The following is a 22,172-nucleotide window of genomic DNA, read 5'->3' as shown; positions in this document are numbered from 1 at the left end:
TAAGATAGGAATTCTTGCCAGTTTTCTTAAGGTGATTCTTTCTCTCTGCTATCCCTCAAGATTCTATCCTTGCCTCCCTTCCTGACTGCACTGTCCTATTGGGCAATCTTGCCTATTGGGCAGGTGGAATGGACCAGTAGGGTCAAAATGCACAGCTTCTAGAAGGCAAAGGGATACTCCAGTCTGCTCTCAGGACTTTGGAGTCTTTGTGTTTTTGGTGCTGGTGAAAGGAAATGAGAGAGGAGAGCAGACAAGAAAGAATGCTAAGTCATTAGAGAGAACTGGTAGGATAAAATACAGGCATGATGAGTAGAATGAGTTTAAAAACATGATACCATTGGGTGATTTTTTTAATACTCAGTAAGAATATTTTTAACAAAGTGAACCATTTAGTTTTGAAATATTCATTCTTAGCATAATTTGAGTTTTAAGATAGGATTACATTACATGATTGTCAACATTATTTGTCACCATGACTTTTTTTTAAATTTCGGATAGGAATTTTAATAAGATAGCATTTTATTTCAGTAGACATTTAAGTTAAAATTTAAATGTATATATGTTCTTTCCCACATATTATCCAAAGGCTACAAATTTAGAGTGGAAGAATAAGGAGAATCAAGATACTTGTTTTAAAGTTCTTTTTACACTGTTTTGAAAATATTGTCTTCCTCATTTATTTCCATCATTTACCATGTTAGCAAAATCTACAAACTTGTACTTGGTAAGTACTGATTGGGCTGGGTATAGAGGATGTCCACAGGGAAGCTGCCATTCTCTTTCAAAGTGACCTTTGTTTATTTTTAAACAAAATAGTCACTTTATTCTTATATTTAATGGTAACTTTATTGTAAGAGGTTTAAAGTTTCCTAATAAATGATTTTACCTATTTGTACAAACTATTTATTTGTACCTCAGGAAGACTGTGGCTCCTAAAATAATTCAACATGTGTCATGATTCTTCTTGGTATAATTATATTTAAGTTTTAAAATTTTAATTTTTAATTGAAACTGTTTATTGAAGGCAGTGTTTATTTTCTCATGCAAAGATGTTGAAATAAACATTCTCGTTGAAGTCTTTTCTTAACGGTGTTGAGGTACGGTGACCCCAGGCCCCAGACCTTGCCCAGTGGTGAGGCAGACCATCCCAGGCCATGCAACTGCCCAGAGTAGCCCTTCCTTATATCCTGGATCTTTCATCCACTACGTGCTACTTACAGCTTCTTATGGAGGGGCCAATATTTGGGCAACTGTGCAACCTAAGGGCAGTAAGCTCCAGAAAGGAAGGAAACATGAGGGAATTTCTAGTTTCACTGCTCAGGGTTTTTTGGGTTTTTGTTTGTTTGTTTGTTTGTTTTCCCCTATGAAAAATGAAGGCTCACAGGACATAAGTATCCCTTTGATTGGTGCTGGGGTGGGGAAGCAAATTTTCTTCTCCCTATTATTGGAAAGCAGGCAAAATTAGTTAAAGTGAATAATCAGAAACAATTTGGGAGGGAAAGAGATCACAACAGGCATTAATCCATGTGGTGAATGTGGACTACTAATTCAGTTGTCTTTGGGTGTTTACTTACATACACACAAATGTGCATGCTTGGATCAGGGGAAAGCAGCAAAAACTTGATGCCTTTTGAAATATGTAGAAGTACTAACCTTTAGAGGTACCGGGCTGTGTATTTGTTAGCTATCTGTATATGGGTATTTTTTTCAGAACTTGATTCTGATTTGATAAATAGTCTATATTCACTGTGGAAAACATAGTATACTTTAATATATTGAATTAAAGTTCTTTATTGAGAACTTGTCTGCCTCATGCAAGTGCCTCCAGGTATATAAAAGGTGGGAGGTCGGGGTACCAGGTGGTGGGTAATATAGAGGGCATGGATTGCATGGAGCACTGGGTGTGGTACAAAAACAATGAATACTGTTATGCTGAAAATAATAAAAAAAAAAGAAAGTAAGAGAGCTGGACATACAGCAAGTAGTAGCTCAAGTCCAATACCATGTAACTTTTTGTATTGATTATGAAATTTAAAGGAGAAAGGGACTTTTTTTTATTATTCTATTTCTTTTCAGTGTTCCAGAATTCATTGTTTATGCACCACACCCAGTGCTTCATGCAATATGTGCCCTCCATAATACCCATCACCAGGCTCACCCAACCCCCTACCTGCCTCCCTTCTAAAGACCTCAGTTTGCTTCTCAGAGTCCACAGTCTCTCATGGTTTGTCTCCCCCACCAATTTCCCTCAACTCACTTCTCCCCTCCATCTCCCAATGTCGTCTGTGTTATTCCTTATGCTCCAGAAGTAAGAAACCATATGATAATTGACTCTGCTTGACTTATTTCACTCAGCATAATCTCTTCCAGACCAGTTCATGTTGATACAAAAGTTGGGTATTCATTCTTTCTGATGGAGGCATAATAATCCATATTGTATATGGACCACATCTTTATCCATTCATCCATTGAAGGGCATCTTGGTTATTTCCACACTTTAGTGACTTTGGCCATTGCTGCTATGAACATTGGTGTACAGATGGCCCTTCTTTTCACTACATCTGTATCTTCTTGGTATATACCGAGTGCAGTTGCAGGGTCATAGGGCAGCTCCATTTTAATTTTTTTGAGGAATTTCCACACTGTTTCCCAATGTGGCTGCACCAAGAAAGGGACTTGTTATTAATTCTGTGGAGCTGGTCAAGTCAAAATTCAAAGATGAATTTTTTCAGACATAAAGTAGTTTATACTGATTCTATTCTTCAGATTCATCGACAAGGAAAAGGCTATAAAACTAAAGTCCCATAGATTGGATTAGGGTAGTATTGGATGTTAAAGTACCTGAAATGATGAAGAATGTCTGTACATTCTTCTAGATTTGTTTCAGTCCTAAAATATTAAATTAGTTATAATGTATGTGAAAATATCCTTACTATTAGAATTGCTTATCCTTTCTCAAATTTTCTAGTGGCTTAGTACTTAGTACTTCCACCGCTGTATGCCATAGCTATAATAAGCAAGCAGTAACAGGAGTCACCATCCCACCTTTGTCAGGTCACAAGGCAGAATCAGAAACAAGTCTACCAAAAAATGTCATCCCTAATAATTTCTGGTACTTTAATTTTAAAGTTTTAGTTGATATTCATCCAATCAAATATAGAGCTGAGGTATATGTTTGTGAGAAATTGAACTGTTTAGGGTGCTGGCTTACACTCACTCCGCTAATCATGTATTCTGTTTCCTTCCAGACATCCCCCATTTGAGACCAGCGCCAGTGTATGTACATTACTACAACTCAAGACAATGAAAACATTTATAGTATAAAAATTCCATACATGGCAATTCACATTGTTTTTATTAAATGGATTATAAATTTCTTTTTGGAAAAAAGTATCTAGCTATAATCCAAAACACTCAAAATCGAGTTGCTGTACTGCCCCAAATCATACAGGTATGTCATTCCTCTTTTTCTTATATTTTACATAGGTAAAAATACACTAACACATACCAAAGTAATTGACTCATAGGGGTTTTGGTTCCTAAAGGATGCTGGTTCTAGGGATTATGTTTATGGGTGGGCTCTCTCTCTGTTGCTGAGGCGTCAGAGGGACTTCTGAGATAGCACTTGCCATGCCCTGCTGACATTGCCATGACAAGGTGATCTTGGGGGCCAGGGAGATGTTCTGAAAACATGATGTTGTGTGCAGTCTCCTGGACCCTCTCATTTTCCTTCCTTTGCTCAAGAGCCAGTGACATCAGAGCATAAGACCAGGGGCCTGTGTTGCCTTCACCCATCCCCAGCACCAGGCAGGCCCTCAATAATCATGTAGGTGGGCTGTGGGAAGGACCTATTTGACTGCCAAGTGCCTCTTGGCATCTCAGAGGGAGCAGTGGAAGAGATCTCAGGATTTTGAGGTGCCATGATAGAATGCCTGGAAGAAAAGGCAGACTCTCTTTAGAAGGCTTTCAGTGGAGACCTCTTTCTGTGTGGGGCCCATGGTATACCTTCCCTCTCTTGTGGTCCTTGGTCATAGAGAAATGGGCTTTCCCAGCAGGTTGAGTTTCTTAGAGACTTTGTGCTGTGTAAGGAAGGACAACTTGGGGAGGTTTGAGAGGGGCTGCTTCATGGCAGGGGCCTGCTTTTATGCACAAAGCATGGTCCCCTTAGAGTAGCTTCGCTGATGCCCCAGAGTTCCCAAAAGTGTGACTAGGCCTGAGCTGCAAGAGTTCACACACCTGAGTGGCAGGTAGCATCTTGGTGGAGGAGCACCAAACTGAGGTCCAGAGCACGTGTCCTCATTGATTAAAAACTGACTACAGAGCTAGACAAACTTATTGTCAAGAAGTCTGAGGGGGATACAGTTACAGTAAAGAGTAGCAAAATACTTACTGAAGATTTTGAAAGGGAGCTTTGGGGTGCGTGGATGGCTCAGTTGGTTAAATGTCTGCCAGAGATCAAACCCTGTGGTGGGGGGTGGGGAGTCCCTGCTAAGTGAGGAGTCTGCTTCTCCCTCTCCCTTTCCCTCTGCCACTCTCCCTGTCTGTGCTCACTTTCTCTCTGTCTCTCTGTGTCAAATAAATTTTATAAATCTTTTAAAACATAAAAATACAAGAAAGATTTGAAACTTAAATTCACTAGTTGTACCATGTAATAGGAACCCTGTAAACAGTAATGATCACTGCTGAGAACAAAATTGATTTTTTTAAAGATTTTATTTATTTGGCATAGAGAGATCCCAAGTAGGCAGAAAGGCAAGCAGAGAGAGAGGAGGAAGCAGGCTTCCCACCGAGCAGTGAGCCCAATGCAGGACTCGATCCCAGGACCCTGAGATAATGACCTGAGCTGAAGGCAGTGGCTTAACCCACTGAGCCACCCAGGTGCCCCACAAAATTGATTTTCCAAAGGAATATCCCAGAACACTGAGGAAAATTTCAAAGAGATGGAAATGAGAAACGAATAAGTAAGATCTGAGGTCAGGTCCAAATCTACCTTGCAAGTACCCTGAGGACAAAAGGAGAAAATAACAGAAGTTATAACTGAACTAATGCAGCATTTACTTGAGCTGAAAAACAGTCATGCCTTCAGTTCATAAAGCCTTCAAGTCCCAGGGAGAATTAGCTGAACAGACTCAAACCAAAACAGACGTAAACCTATTTGACTTTAAGGGACTAAGAAAAAATTGTCAGAGTTCCAAACAGAAACCAGCAGTTCCTTCTAGAAAATGAGACATATTATCATTGAATATTGACTTTAAGCTCTATCCCTCAGAGCTGAAAGAACTCTCTTTCTTAGAACTCTTGCTTCCTATCACATATGTAAGGAGATTTCAGGTTGATTAACCTTGTAAATTGGTTTAAGTTCTAACTCTACAAACAAAATGATAAAGAATTTGGAGACAATCTAGGGGCATGTAAAAATTTGGGAAGTGGTAGACTACCTTAGGTAGAGATAAGACCCACAGACCATAGAAGAAATGACATGCCTCTTTATTTTAAAAATTTGAAAAAGATTTGTATATCAAAAAAGAGTAAAGCTGCATGTGGGCAACAGGCTGTGAAAAGCATCTGTAACATCAGCTGTTCAAGGAGTTCATGTCTCTGACGTGCCTACAAATTGAGAAGAAGACAAACAGTCCTATTGAAAAACAGACCAAATGAGAGGAAGGAGAAGTTCATGGAAAAGGAAACAGAAATGACCCTGGATTTCATAGTGAGCCAGGGAACACCATTAGTTCTGGACCATGCTGAGACACCTTTATTCACTCACCCTGTAGACAAAAACTAAAAATCATCAGGTAGACAAAAATTTGCATGAAATCATATATAAGAAACTCAGCCCCACTCTTTGATAAATTTTACAGTCTATTTTGTGTGATTGTTAAGTCAATTCAAAACAATCTGTTTAGAGACTCTGACTGTTCCCTACTTGGTTACAAATTTTCAGGGAACCATCACTGTATTTATTGAGAATAATTTCCTCATTCTTGAAAAATACATTTGAGTGATGAAAAATAGCAAGAATAATGGAATAGCCACAAATTCAAGGTTCTAGTTTTCCCCCCGCCCTTAGTGGGAAAGGAAACTTTTCACACATGTGAGTCATCTACTTTTATTATCTGGATTTCTTAGTTTCCGTAAAGTCTGACCTCCTGAATCAGTTTGGATGGTTGTCTCATCCTAACTCAAACTGTCTTAAAGATTAAAAAAAAAAAAAAAAACCTTCAATCTCATGAAGAAGCAGCTCATGGCAGTGCTTGCAGAGAATGTGTTTTATTCACACTGTCTCCATGATTTTCTCCATTTTTCCCTACTGTGCCATTTCCCTCTGGCCAGTTTGTCTTCCACCCCCTGCTGACTGTGTGATGGCTGCCTGCAGTGGGGGCACTGCTTTTCTTGTTCACATTCAGAGACAACCCAGATATTTCTGTAAAGCCCTTCCCGTTTGTGTGTGTGGGACAACCTAGGTTACTGTCTCTCATAGAACAGTAACAAGGCACTGACTGTCGTGCAGCTGGCTGTGTGAATGGCCCAGGAGGAACATGACTGGCTTCCATGACAGACCCCTTCCCTGTAGTGTGGATGGGGCCAGCTTCCTGTGAGTCACCTGGGCTGCAGTGGAGGAGGCACACAGTGCACTGGGGTTCAGGGAGGGGGAGGGAGGAAGGATGCTGGCAGTCAACTCTCCAGATCCAGTACTACCACACCCTGAAGATAGTCCTACCTAGAAATGGTCCCTGCCATTGTACAGACTCAATATGTCTCAGTGAGTTCTTCTAGTAGTTTTTAGTGCCACTGTAGCAAATGACAAATTCTCAGTGGCTTGAAACAACACAAATTGATTATCTTGCAGTTCTGGAGGTCAGAAGTTCAAAAATCAGTCTCAGTGTGGTAAAATCGGGGTGTTAGCAGCCTGTGTTCCTTCTGGAGGCTCTAGAGGAGAATCCACTTTCTTGCCTTGTCCTGCTTCTAAAGCTGCCTGCATTCCCTGACTTGTGGCCCTTCATTGCACCACCTTTTATCCCTCTGTTTCCAACTTCACATTGCCTTCTGATTCTGATCCTCCTGTCTCCTTATGGATCCTCATGATTACATTGGGACCACCGAGGTAATCCAGGATAATCTCTCCCCCCTCACACCTTAATTTAATCATGCTTGCTAAATCCCATTTGCCAGGTAAGGTAAAGTACTCAGAGCTTCTTGGGCTCAGGATATGGTCATCTTTGGGGCAGTCGCTATTCAGCTGGTCAGTTGCCTCCTGTGCTCCCTTTTATGCCTCACACCTCATCTCACATGTGTCTGCTGTGTTCCTCTCTTCATCTGCATTGCAAATGAGAAATGCAGCAATTTAAACCATTGAATATTAGATTTTGGAGATAGTTGCAGGAATAAAAGCACATATAATTTTATTTGTGTCCTAAAAGTTTTTGTTTGGAATTTTAAATTTTATCTAATTGTCCCTAGGTAAATTAAATATGATTCAATCAGTTGATCTGAAAAATCTTTTCAAAGAGTATACCGCTGTTGTAAAGGCCCTTCAAAACAGTATTTTGAGTGCTGTTTCCAAATGAAGTTTACACTTTCACCCTTATCACTGTATTAAAGGTCATGTTGGAGGGTTTTGTGTGTGTGTGCTTTTTTCCAAAGTGAACTTGCTTCTCTATCTAAAACTAATACCTCTAACAGTATTTTTCACCAGGGAGGAGAGGAATTAGTGTATCTTCTAGACTAAGTTTTCTTTCCACGTGAAGAATCTGTTAGGACTAATACTCATGGGAGAAGGAAAAGACAGTAGCTCTTACACCCCATATACTATGTTGACAACAACAGTATAAGCCTGACCAAAGCTGTACATCTTGGTGCATCATTTCAGCTGAAACGTGTTCAGTGAAGTATGATTTATTCCTTAGTAATTCATTTTTGTGTGAGATAAAAGTACATCAACAGAAATAAGGGAAAGCAGAGTGGTAATTTTAAAATTTCATCATTGACTGTTTTTTTTTACCAGTTCTATAAGCACATTAATTGATATTAAAACCCATAAAAGCTCATTTGGGAATGAAAAAGAAAGTTTGAGGTGGTATTGATTTTTTAATGATATTTGTATTTATTTGTATGATTACGCTTAGTTACACTTTGATTGAGTCCGAATGTGCCCTTCAACAATAATCCATGGGCTCTGGGTTTCCTGAAGTTGTATGTCATGGGGTGAACAGTTAGAAAAAGTGAATCCCACCAATTGACAACCCTATGGGTGTTTATATATTACACAAACACATTTGTTTGTTGACTGCCACTCCAGTACTTTCTGTGTCCTCGAGCTCCACCCACGTGGTGCAGGCTGCCCCCATCTGTGCTGGAGAATCATGACGGGGCATTCAGTGGCCTTAGGCATCCCCAGAGAGCTGCAGTTGCATCCTCTCATTTCCCACCTAGTTTGTGGGCATCCCCCTTTAGCTTGACCCTGACAGTGGACAGGTCTCAGTATGAGCTGTCTGTGGGAAGAAACAAGATGTTTGGGGGGCAGCGGTAGTTGTTGATGGGAAGTTTTAAGTGTCAGGTTGTATCTTGCAATTTTCTGAACCCTGGCAGTGCAGGCCTGGGCCAACCTGGTATGTCTGTTTCACCAACCAAATCTTCCTCATGTGCCCAAGAAGTGAAACCATATTTGCATTTGCCACCAGAATCAACTAATCTAAATAATAGTTGAGAATTCCAGCTTGATTATAGTGAGTGGAAAATGGACCTCTCTCGGGTTAATTCTTACACTATGATTTTACTGTTCATCTTCATAAAAGGGATAAGAAATGAGGAAACGTGGATTATCAGTTTGTTTTCACTCTCATCACTCACTGCAGTTATAATTTTCAAAATACCAAGATGTTTTTCAAAAGTAGTTGTTTTTTTGTTTTTTGTTTTTTTGTTTTGTTTTGTTTTGTTTTTGTGGAGGGAGTAGGGACTAAGACTAAGGAAAGCATTGTTCTATCAAGAGAAGTCGTTTTCAATTTATGGTATGATGGCAAATCCATCTCGTATGTCCTATTTGGATAACAGAGCTCACTTTTAATTTTTTTAAACTTCCTTTGATTTTTTAATTGAATTATAGCTGACCCACAATGTTGCATTCGTTTCAGATATAAAACAACAAGATTTGACAAGTCTGTATGTTATGCTGTGCTCGCCGTACTGTACCACCAACCATATTCCCTATGCTGTGCCTTTCGTCCTGCAACTTATTAATTTTGTAACTGGAAGCCTGTTATCTCCACTGTATTTCACGCATTTTGCCTGTCCACCCGCTGCCTCCTCTTTGGAAACGATCAATTTGTTCTCTGTAGTTATGGGTCTCTTTCTGTTTTTCTGTGTGTTCAGAGAACTTTTTAAGATAACTTGGTGCCTTTAAACATATTCCTTGATTTCCATTAGTTTGGATACGTATTTGCCATGTTACCCAATTAGTTATGTAATGACTTCAAAATTTGGGGGCTTAAAACAACCCTTTTGTCATATTACATATGTTTTGGGGGTCAGAAATTGGGGCAGGATCTCATGGGGCAATTTTTATGCTTAATACGGCATTAACTGAGGTCAGTGGGTGGTGGCCTTCAGCAGGCGGCTGCTTGTTCTAGAGGATTCAGGATGACTTTATGTACATGCCTGTCACTTTGATGGGTACAGTTGGGAGATGAGGCTCAGATGGCCCTCCACTTCCGTGCAGTCTTTGTAACAAGGTTGTTGGACTTATTTCCTGTCCACTCAGAGCTCCAATAGCAAATGTTCCAAGAGAGGGGTTCCTTTTGGACTTGGGCCTGAAACTGACACGTTTATTTCACTGTTTAACACAGTCACATAGCCCATGTGAATCAAAGGGAAATGGGAGTCATAGGATTTGTGATCATTTTTTAACGTGCTACATATGTTCATATGTGCATTTTTTCCCATTTCTCTGACCTGTGGGAAAATGGAAGTTATTGATCAAAGAGTCACAGGTTATCAAGCTGTATGAGAGACTTCAGACTTAATCCAACCTCCATACTTTATAGATTATAGAATATATACGTAGGTGCACATGTACATCTCCATATCAGTTATTATATATACACTTGTATATCACTAAAAATGGTATCTGTGGATTAGCCAATTCTTCTATCTTCATAGGAATGAAAAGGACTCGTCATTCCCCGGCAAATCTGAAGAAAGAAGCCAGAGCAAGAGTAAGGGAGAAAGAGAGTGAGAGGAGCATCTGATGGGATAGGATTTCTTACAAAAGGACTCCTGAAGTGACCAGAGAAAACAGACCAACAGAAAAGGGCAGACTTTGACCAAGCGGTGCTCAACGACGTGAATATCCACATGGAACAGAAGAGGTTTTAACGCTATTCCCTACTGATGTAGCCTACATACTAAAGAGGACATCAGAAGTTTTCTGGAAGATACCATAGAAAACCATTTTGAGGACCTGGGGGCGGTGGCAGAGATGAGTGGAACAGAACACCAAAAACAGGAAGCCCAAGAAAGCTTGGGTGCCGCTTCCAGATGGCGACGAGAGAAGAATTAGGCACGAACCAGTCAGCTGGAAAAGACTGGGAGCAGGGGACAACAGTCGAAAAGGACGTCTGCCAAGAGCAACTCGACAGTCTCACTTTTATTGGATAGAAAACAATAGCCAAAGAAGGATTGAGGAAGGTCAAATGTTAATCCCATCTTGCTGACAAGCAAGAAGGAGGATAAAGTTTATAGTTAAACAAGCACATTGAAAGAACTCTTCTAACTAGCAACAGGCACTTCTGGGAAGAGAAAGGCTCTATGGCGGATAAGGGAGGCAGGCGGTTTTCATTCCGCCCTGAGCTAACCTGTCGTTCCCAGGTGCTCCGCTTTCCTGAAGCAGGCGGCATTCCGCCCTGGGCCGGCCGGGCTTCCAGCCAGCGCAGCTTCTGTGAGGGGGCTGCATTCCGCCATGAGCAAGCGAGGTATCCCCCGCTGCCCAGCTTCTGTGAAGGGGCGGTGTTCCGCCCTGAGCAAGCTGGGCATCCCCAACTATAAGTGCTACCATTTTACTTAAAACTGTGAAATTGGGTCAGATTTAAATTTCAATTTATGTTAAAACATTCTGTAAACTGTGTTAAACTTTGACATTTGTTCCCTCTGTTCAGTGAATAACACTATATCATATTCTGAAAAATATGCTAATTTTCATTTTGAAATATATCCCTTTTTCCTCTTATGGTAATTATTAATATGAATTAATAGTAGAATTTGATATGGTTCCATATGCCCATAAATACTTTATTGTATATCATCAAATTTAATAATGAATATAATGTACTTCTTTGGACAATTTTTAAAGACCAGTCTACTCTTAAAACAAAAAAATGGAGACGCACTTCTTTAGTTCACACAAATTTCATTTTATTATATATAACCTCAGATAAATTTCAACAAATCATAATTTATTAAAATTATGTCTACTTAAAAATCTCATAGAAGAGTAAAACCATCAAAAATAATAATAAACACACACAACACACACACATCACCCATGTATTGGCAAATGACAATTGCTGTAACAATACATTAGGCATTCCACTGTTAAGAAATATCAAAATTTCCATCAGTGACAAAAAGATTTGTATCCAAATGGACTGATTTTCCAGAATCCAAGAAAAAGTCTCCTAGGGTTTATTTAAAGATAAATATTTGAACAAATACTTCTTAAATTTAGGAAATTCAGAACATATGATTAAAGAATATTTGCAGTGCAGACTATATTCAATCCTTCCTTCAAAATGTGCCTTTGAGTACATAATTCTGTTTTCTCTATCTAAATTGAGCTGTCCTCCAAGGAAGTTTTCTAAAATGTGTGTCTCTGTGTGATAAATGTTCTAAGACCTAACATGCTTCATTGTATTTTTACTGTACTCTCAAATTTAATCAATAATTTGGCTTGATGTATAATATCTAGTTTCAAATATCTTTTCCATCTATACAAACCCCCAGCTGTCTCCTTTATATGCTATTACTATTGAGAATTCTGCTGTCAGTATTATTCTTGTACATTTTAGGTGATCTGTTCTTCTCTTGGGCATCATTTATGCTCTTCTATGTTTTTGATATTCGTAAAACTCATCATAATGTATATGAGTGGTTTTGTGTGTGTGTGGATTTTGTTTTGTTTTGTTTCTGATTTCTCATGTTTGGCATCATTTTAAGTCTGGTAATTTTTATCTTTCTTTAATTCTCCAAAATTTATCTCAGTACTTATTTAAATATTTTCTTTATTTTTTTTTTCTTTTCTGCTGCATTTGGGCAGAAGTCATTAATTTGTTTGTTTGTTTGTTTGTTTTTCCCAACTCATTTATTCATTTTACAGCTATATTCATCTTAGGCTCCATTTATTGTATTCTTTATTTCAACAATTTTCACTTAATTTATATTCACAGTATAGTATCTTTTCTTTGTATATGTATATCATTATTTTATCATATACTTTTAAGCTATTTTTAAAAATATTTTACTTATTTATTTGACAGTGAGAGATCACAAGTAGGCAGAGAGGCGAGCAGAGAGAGAGGAAGGGAAGCAGGCTACCTGCTGAGCAGAAAGCTCGATGTGGGGCTTGATTCCAGAACCCTGAGATCATGACCTGAACAGAAGGCAGCGGCTTAATCCACTGCGCCACCTAGGCGCCCCTAAGCTATTTTTTTAATTCCTGTTCCAATAACACTTGGATTGCCATATAAAGTTAACCACATCATCTTTTTTAGGTAAGTAATTGTACTTTTTATATGCATAGTTATTTTGGTCCATGAGTTCAGCTCTTCTTCGGATCATCAAATCTCTGTAAAGTCTGGGTATGCTAGGATTTTCTAAGCAACAATAAAATACATTGAAACCTGGTAGCTTAATTATAATAATGTTTTCTTTCTCAATCATTCACAATAGTATTACATTCTGAGTAGCTTCCTTCTATTTTGCAGCTATAGTGTTTGGAAAAACTTGAATTGTGATATCACTGTGATAATGTGAATTAGTCAGGGTTTTTCAGAGAATCGGGAAGAGAAAAAAAGGAGGATATTCTCCAGGGCCAACTCTAGAAGTGACTATTAAAACATCTGTCCAAATTCAATTGAACAAAACTCAGAAATGCCATCTCCAGCGAAATACAAAGAAGATTATATATAGTTCTGTGCACACACATCTCATTTGACCCAATGATGTACATCAATGAAAGACTGAAGGCCAATCACCACTCCATGGGAGAATTTAAAAATAAATTTACTAATGAGGCCAAGAATTCAGAATCACAAATACTTCAAAACTAATAATAACTGCCTTCACTTGATGTTATTCTATAAGATAAATCCTACGATCAAGTTTCAATTTTAAATTCTTACAATTTTAAATTCTTAAATCCTTATGAAAAAGCATCATTTGGAGGGAGCAGTTTTCATAATTTATCATCCATCAGCCTTTTTTTAAAAGATTTTATTTATTTATTGGACACAGAGAGAGATAAAGAGAGAGAGAGAGAGAGATCACAAGTAAGCAGAGAGGCAGGCAAGCAGGGAGGGAAGCAGGCTTCCTTTTGAGCAGAGCCCGATGTGGGGCTGGATCCCAGGACCCAGAGACCATGACTTGAGATAAAGGCAGAGGCTTAACCCACCACCCACGTGATGAGAGAGCCACTCAGGTGCCCCTCATCCATCAGTCTTAATTGATTGGAGGAAAATGTGTGTAGGAATAATGCCTTAGGGAGCTAATCTCTCTAAAGAATTTTCAAGTCTTTACCCCTTCAAGGTTTTTGTACAGTTCTGATAGCCTCTAAACATCCAGCTGATTTCTACAGTGACAGGCCTGTTAAAACCTGTCTTCAAACCAGGAATAGAGCTTGAAACATACCAGTCAAGAGCAACTTTGAGTCTTTTAAGAAATTTATCATCATTTCTTTGTTTTTGGTTAATATCTGAAATAGTTCCATATTACACTTGCATAATTTCTCCAGAGCTGACTTTGAAGGAGGCATTCAGTTCCATCTAGTTCCATATTTTGGCAAGAACTATAATTCTATATATATATATAAAAACATATTTTAGGGCGCCTGGGTGGCTCAGTGGGATAAAATCTCTGCCTTCGGCTCAGGTCATGATTCCAGGTTCCTGGGATTGAGTGCCACAGTGGGCTCTCTTCTCAGCAGGGAGCCTGCTTCCATTCCTCTCTCTCTGGCTGCCTCTCCGCCTTCCTGTGATCTCTGTCAAGTAAATAAATAAAATTTTTTAAGAAACATATTTTATACCAGTTATTCATGTTTATTAACTAAGATATCACAATACAAATAATACAAACAGTTGCTCTTTATTAATACCTTCAACCAAGATCAAAAAATATGTCATATTTTCTCCAAAAATTTTATATCATCTGATAGGTCAGATATATATAAAATTACATTTAAAGTTTTAAAAATATCAGCAAATATTTTCATTTAAATGCAAATTTGAAAAAAAATCTACTTTTCCAAACACGACTTTTTATCCTATTTTTTTTTAATTTTGTCGACAACTGATAAAATGTTTAGCGAGACTATAAATGTTAGATCGAAAAAAATGATTAATACATGTAGGTTCAAATTATTATGTTCCATTAAAAATGATTTAGTCTTTGATGAACATCTGTTTGTTAATATGTTGTATCCAGATATAGTAAATTAATGATATATATATAAAATTATAGGGAAATGACACCTTCCGTTCCATTATGAGTAGAGCTTTTAAAATGCTATTTGTCACAATCTGTCATCTTGTCATTATGTAGCATTATGTAGCATTTAAAAAATGTATACTCTTCACTTCGAAGTCTTTTAGAAATCTAAAATATGACTTTCTATGGTTTGTGTTTCCATATTCCTTTATTGCCAGTTTGAACAAATCCACATGCTTGGATTCAAAAGTAATAAATTCCTCTTATTTGGAAAAATGATGTTTATTTTTGTTCTCTCACCCTTCACAGGTGGTTTCATTTTAGCACACTTCAGAGTTATAATTTCATGCTTATTAAAAACATTTATTATGATCTACGTAGATGAATGAAACTTTTATTTTATTAAATTATTTGAAAAAAAATCTGTTATTTTTAAAAATGTATTTCCTTTGAAGGGTTAATTTAGAACGTTCAGAGAGGATCTAGGAGTGCGGTATTATGCAGTTTTTAAGTAGGTATGAAATGGTTATTTATATGATTGTTTCTTTAAGGCTTATGTATATTGTCCATTATATGCTATAAAATATTTTGAAAGTAAATTTAAGGTATGTTTTACATAGTTTATATTTTGGAAAAAAATTATTGAAATGACTTATGAAATTCAGTATACTCTCATCATTAATTTATTCTGAAATTTACCAATTGTCTATTGAACCTATTATATGGCAGATATTACTTCAGACTACACTGGTAAATGAAATACTTGGCTTTGTAGAACTTTTATTTTCATGGGTGAGACAATTAAAAGCTATAAACCTTAATAAAAATTGCATAGTGCATTCAAAATTGATGAGTATAATGGGGAAAAAGAAAAATTCGATCAGGGTGAGAAAAATCAAGGTTGCTAGGCAGGGGATGGGGAGTTAAAATTTTTAATAGGAAGATCAGGGTAGTTACAATGAAGCTGACAATTGAACAAAGGTATGGAAAGGTGATGAATTTGCCCAGAACTATCAGCAATAAGGTCACTCCAGACAAAGGAATTGGCTATCTTGAAGGCCATAAGGTTGGATCATGCCTGGCATATCTGAGGAATAGCAAGGAGGCCACTGTGAGTGACTGAAGAGTAGCAGGGAAAGAGGTCACAGAGGTTAAATGAGTGGCTAGATCATGTAAAAGCTTAGAAGTCATTGTAAAACTCTGGCTTTTATATTTGGAAACTTACTGTGTGATAGAATTTCTGCTAATAACTGAGAGTTCAAATGTCCATAAAATTTCAAGGATTCTTATTGTAGTAAGACAGAATAAAGAAAAAGAGTTCATATTTTCACATGGTGTAACAAATGCTCGTAGATCCAAGTGTAGGAAGCTATGGGAGCACAGAAGAAGGCACTAAAATCTCACCAATATATTTGGTGACTGTGACTATATATAAATTTGTATTTTCTAGATTTTTTATAGTCATGGAATCACACAGTATATATTATTCGTTGCCTGGCTTTTCTTTTCTCAGCATCATTATTTTGAGAATCTCCAACTGTAAATAGTTCATTTTGATGTTGAATAGTAATCTCTCTCTTTTTTTTTTAAAGATTTTATTTATTTATTTGACAGAGAGAGATCACAAGTAGGCAGAGAGGCAGGCAGAGAGAGAGAGAGGAGGAAGCAGGCTCCCTGCTGAGCAGAGAGTCCGATGCGGGACTCAATCCCAGGACCCTGAGATCATGACCTGAGCCTAAGGCAGCGGCTTAACCCACTGAGCCACCCAGGCGCCCCGAATAGTAATCTCTTTAATGAATAGATCATAATTTGTCTTTGCTCTATTGATGGACATTGATAAACATTTCCATTGTTTTCAATTCTTAAAAATAAAGCTGCTATGAAATTCATATACAAGTCCTTGTATGAACATAGGGTTTGTTTCTCTTGGTTAAATGCCTAGAAGTAAAATGGCTATTTGTGTAACTGCAACATATTTTGCATTTAAAAAAATGTTCAGACTATTTTCCAAAGTGGTTGTATCATGATATATGCCAACAACAGTTTAGATTTTTTGTTGCTTCTCAATCTAGCTCAGACGAAGTACAATTAGCCTTTATAATTTTAGCCATTCTAATAGATATGTAAGCATGTCTCATTATGATTTTAATTTGTATTTCTTTAATGTCTAAATGTTGAGAAATTTGTCATGTGCTTATAAGCCATCCATATCCTTTTGGTGACATGTCTCTTCCATTATTTCCTTCACATGTAAAATTGGATACTCAGTTTGGTTATTAGTAAGGTTTTTTATTTTTATTCATTTTTTAATAATCATAATAGATGTCCATTATCAGATATATAATTTGCAAATCCCTTCTCCATCTTTACGGTTTCTCAATGGAGCTTTGATAGCTGTGTCTTTCAAGAAATATGCTACTTCTTTCCTGGTACACGGAGGTATGACTAGAACATTATCAATGTTGACCTTTGCAAAGAAAATCATGGCTTAAGATATATGTAGTCTGCAGTTGTTGGGAGTGTTCACCATCCTTGCCTCTAACTCATCTCTCACTGCCCACACATTCAGATATAGGGGAATATTGATTGACAAAATATTAATTGCCAAATAACACTAGTTGGAGAATAAGAAAAATGCAGGCCCCTGATTATATAATATTACTTAAATAAAATATGTTTTTATAAGTGCTATTGGAAGTAAATTCCTCAATACTTTAATCACACAGAATGATGGAATCCTAGATTTTTTTTCTTGTATTTACTAGAAAATGATCATGCCTCAAGTATATTAAAATGGAATAGGTAAAATTAAAAATTGTTTTAAGTTGATTTGCGTGTGTTGTGCGTATGTGAGAGAGAAAGTGAGAGAGAAATAGAAAGAGAGAAAAAGAGAAAGGGAAAGACAGAGAGGTGGCTGCAGTGAATTATGAGTTGCAGGATAGATTTTAAAGTTTTGTCATTTGCTTTCTACATTTCCTTTTCCTTAGGTTCAAGAGAACAATCAGTAATATCTCAGATGCCTGCTGGTAACATCAGCAGAAAGAGTTAGAGGTTCCCAGAAAATTAAAGATGAGATATAGTTTTCCTGACATAAGAAAAGTCATTTTTTGTCCCCAGCTATTTTCAATGATCTATACCCCACCTGTGTACTTGCCCAAGCACACTTCTTCCAAAATTTCCTGGGAGGCTCTTACAAAGAAATGCAAAAACCTCACTAGTTAAGGATTTTGAGGGAACAAGGCAATGGGAAAACTAACAGTCACCACCAGACCAGGAAATAGCCTAAGCTATTGAGACAATAAATCAGTGGTAAAACTCCTAGTGCTATTTCAAAAGTAATCAAGGCCTTGCATTCCTTGTCCCAGAAAATGAGTCCAAGACCCCATCTAGTTTATATCTGCTCTTGAAGCCTGCAGAGTCCCTTTCCCTTGTCCAACAGTTACCTCTGCTTTATTCTAACGTTGAAGTTTCTGCCCTCGGTGGAATACAAGCTTCATTCAGGTGAACATGCAATACATATTGCACAAATACATATGTGGATGTGCATGCATCCACAACCTTATGACCAACCATACACGGGATAATAAAACTCTCCCTTCTCAGTATTCATCTTAAATACTAAATAAAAATCTCTCTCCTGTTCAAACAGTCAAGGCTTTGGAACTTATTCCCTGTGATCTCCTTGTATGTTGTAAACAAAGATTCCTTTGTTTGACAACTCCACCTGTTTCTGTGATTCTCCAAAGACTGACCTCAGTTAGTTCCGTTACTGTAATGGCTTTCACTACTCTGATTCTACCTCTGCAAGTCTCCAAATTTAACTATTTTTTTCTCCCAATTCCGCATGTTCTTGGCTTTAAACTGCAACTCTGAAGAGATGCTTTGCTTGTTTTAAAAAAAATCAAGAAAAGGGAGTAGTAGTCAACATTGTTACTTTGAACTTTCTGCCCTAAGGGGCTCTCCTGTTGTTTCTCTTTGACTTCCTGGACTGAAACGACAGAAATTTGGCAACACATCACTCCCCAATCCAGATTACTGACAGAACAGTTTAGACTCTTAGAAAAATATTAGTTTAAAAGATCACATAATTAAATACTTAAGCATGTAGGGTAATATAGTGGTTTACAAGAAATATATTTTGGTCATCTGAATATTTGGTTTTCAACCATGGCTACTGACTCACAGCTCCTAAAACTCTTGGAATTTCCTGTGATAAGGGTGAGAGAGGTGTGTTTTGTTATGTTAATGAAGTGACCTTCAGACCTCACTCAAGGCAAGGGCTGTTTGCCTGAAGGACCAACCACTTGGTGAAAGCCTTCATAACTTTTTGCCCAACATGCCTCCCCTTCCTCCCAATTCAGGATTATTTGGGGAGGGAAGAGGAGCTGGAGATTAGATCAGCAAATGACAATGATTTAGTCAGTCATGACTATGTCATGAAGCCTCCACAGAAAACCTGAAAGGACTGGGTTCAGAAAGCTTTTAGTTTGTTAAATGTATAAAAAGGCAGGAAGAGTTGCAGTCTTACAGAAGGTAATAGAAGCTCTGTGGCCATTCTCCATACCTTGCCCTGTGCACTTCTTTATCTATCTATTGATTTAAATCTTCTATTATATCTTTTAATAAGCTGGCAAACATAAAGTAAGTATTTTTCTGAGTTTTGTGAGCCCCTGTAGCAAATTAAAAGAACGTAAGAAGTAGGCCATTGGGACCTCCAACCTGTAGCTGCTCAGTCACAAGCACAGGTAATAACCTGGGGCCTACAGTGAGACTGGCATCTGAGATGGGGTTGGAGATAGTCTTGGAGGACTGATCCCTTAACTGATGAAATCTTACGCTATGTTCAGGTAGATAGTGTCAGAATTTAGTTGAATTCTTGGATATCCTGCTGTTGTCTGAAAATTATTTGGCATTGTTGGTATGATGTCCTTGAAAGACCCCCCCCCCCGTCGTTAAGTAATTAACTGCTCTTTTGTTGTGTAAAAGTACCCCTCCTCCCCTTGCAATGAAAAGACCCTTCCCCCAGGGTTGAATTCAATGTAACTGCTCTTTTGCCTTTCTGTAACCGCTTGGCTTTTAGGGCATGACACTTGACTCCTGTTTGAACAAGATACCCTCTCCTAATAGCCGGGGCATGGTCCCGTAGGTCACGTAGGCAAGGGGGCTGCATGGTCCCCTAGATCACGTAGGCAAGGGGGCTGCATGGTCACATAGGTCACGTAGACAGGATGCCTTTCTGCCCAGTAATAAGGTCAAACTTCCCCTCTTTGTTTCCCCTTCCCGCTTTTCTCTTCCCGCGAGGGGTGTCTTCCAGGGCAATCCACTAACACCAAGTATGCCTTTTTCAAAAGTTCGAACTGTCCACCAATCAGTTGCACCCCACCCAAAACTTGTTTGTACCTTCCTATAAAAGACCCCGCTTCACTCTGGTCGGTGTGCTCGGTTAGCTGGAGCTGCCGACCACCCGCCGGTACCTGCGTGACAATAAACCTCTTGCTGTTTGCATCCAGTGGCAGTGTTGGATTCTTGGGTAAGGGGATCCGCGGTTCTTTCATCCTAAAACCCAAAAAGATATAGCTACCTCAAAATAAGAATAAGGTTGACAGCTTATATATAATAAGTGAGTATATCAGGGATTTAAAATATACCCAATAAATAATGTAAGGAATTAAGGAAAGATTTTGAAATAATAACAAGAATAAGAACCTAGTGGTACTAATAGATTAAATATATGTAATCTAGTTGAATTAAGAATACAATGGATAGAATACGTAATGGATTCAATAGAGATAAGAAGTCACTTAAGGACATAGTCATCTGGATACCAGCAAAGCATTAAAATTATCAATATAAAAGAGGTGTAAGATGTAGGTGATACGTGTGGAACAAAAGCTAGAGAAAAAATTAGATTTCCTTACTACTCATAGCCTGTTGACAAGTCCTTGAAGTTCCTCTGGGGACTCAGCTGCTTCCATGTGGACACATCTACTCAGGGCAAAAAGCATTCTTAGTCCACCCCCCCCCAGGATACTGAAAATCTACTTTCACATGTAAAAATTACTTTGGAAACTTCTTTATCTCTATTCCCCACCCCTGCCCTCAAGATATACATTGGCAATCATCTCCCAAGCATATACCCACTGATACACATCAGAAGAGTCTCTTCCCTGAGTTTTTACTAAATAGTAATAAATGACCTTTCCCTAACAATAGCTAGTCCCCTCAAGGTCCTGGAAACCTTGTTTATAAAATACCTTGGAGGCTTGTGCTATCCCTAACCTCCTCCCAAATTGAAAGTATATAATCAGCCACTCTTCATGACCCTCTCTCTCTACTCCAAATAAATGAATAAATATTTTTTTAAATAAAATAAAATAAATGACTTTTTTTAATGAAAGAAGAAAAAGGAAAGAAATATTTGAATATTAATGTACATCTATTTCTCAAGCATAAAATAGTCAAGACACTGGATTAAAACTTATACACACAAAAAGAAAGAAAATATTCATAACTATAGTTGACTCTATGAATCCCAAACTAGGGCATACATACCAAAGACAAAAAAAAATCATAAGTGTTAGAGAGAAAAAAAATAATTCATTAATAAAGAAACAAGAATCCGACTGACAGAAATTTTTTAAATAACATCAGATATAAAAAAGAATGAAGTAATAGCTTTATTATTTTGAAAAAAATAATCACAAATGTAAACATTTAGATCCTTATAAAATGTCATTGGAATAGGAAGGCATAATAAAAAAAAAATATTTTCAGGAATACAGACCACAGATAATTTGCCTTAATTTGTGTAGGCAGCACTTAAATACTAATATTTTAACAGTTAAAATGTACTCTATGACCTATGGGGTGGGGTAAAAGAGGATGACCAAGTCATCTTGAAATAATTCAGTTTTATGAAAAAAGTAAAAAAGTAAAAAGATCAAAAAAAGACTTGAAGAAAAGAGAGATAAAACATATGCATAATAAAAATAAATAAATAAATAAACAACTGGAGTGCCTGGGTGACTTAGTCGGTTCAAGTTGTCTGCCTTCAGCTCAGGTGATGATCCCAGGGTCCTGGGAGTCTGCTTCTCCCTCCCATTGAGAAAAATAATTTGACTTATTTATTTGAGAGAGATAATCTTTAAATTTTACTTATTTATTTGAGAGAGAGTGAGAAAAGAAAAACATGCACACAGGAGGGGGAATAACAGAGGGAGAGGGAGAAGCACCCCACTGAGCAGGGAACCCCCTGCGGGGCTCTATCCCAGGACCCGGGTATTATGACCTGAGCTATAGGTAGACACTTAACTGACTGAGCCACTCAGGTACCCCAATGAATACAATCTTTAAAAATAATAATAATAATAATAAGTAATATTTCATATAGTATGATTTTTTAAATGTAAGACTTGGTATAAAAACAGGATGACATACTTGTCTAATAATAGCAAAAGACTTTGATAAGTTTAGATGCAGTA

The 22,172-nt window shown here is 37.6% G+C and overlaps 1 long non-coding RNA gene across 1 annotated transcript; it reads left to right on the top strand.

Moving 5' to 3' along the window:
- Positions 1-19,684: 19,684 nt before the first annotated feature.
- LOC309857546 lies at positions 19,685-20,196 on the top strand. Its single transcript, XR_014307765.1, has 2 exons — positions 19,685-19,837; positions 19,881-20,196. It is a non-coding gene; the product is annotated as an uncharacterized lncRNA (long non-coding RNA).
- Positions 20,197-22,172: the final 1,976 nt, after the last annotated feature.

Source organism: Mustela nivalis, assembly GCF_964662115.1.
Source record: "Mustela nivalis genome assembly, contig: HAP1_SCAFFOLD_872, whole genome shotgun sequence".
Classification (NCBI taxonomy): domain Eukaryota; kingdom Metazoa; phylum Chordata; class Mammalia; order Carnivora; family Mustelidae; genus Mustela; species Mustela nivalis.
Note: the sequence above shows the minus strand (reverse complement) of the source record. Positions and strands in the feature narration are given on the sequence as shown.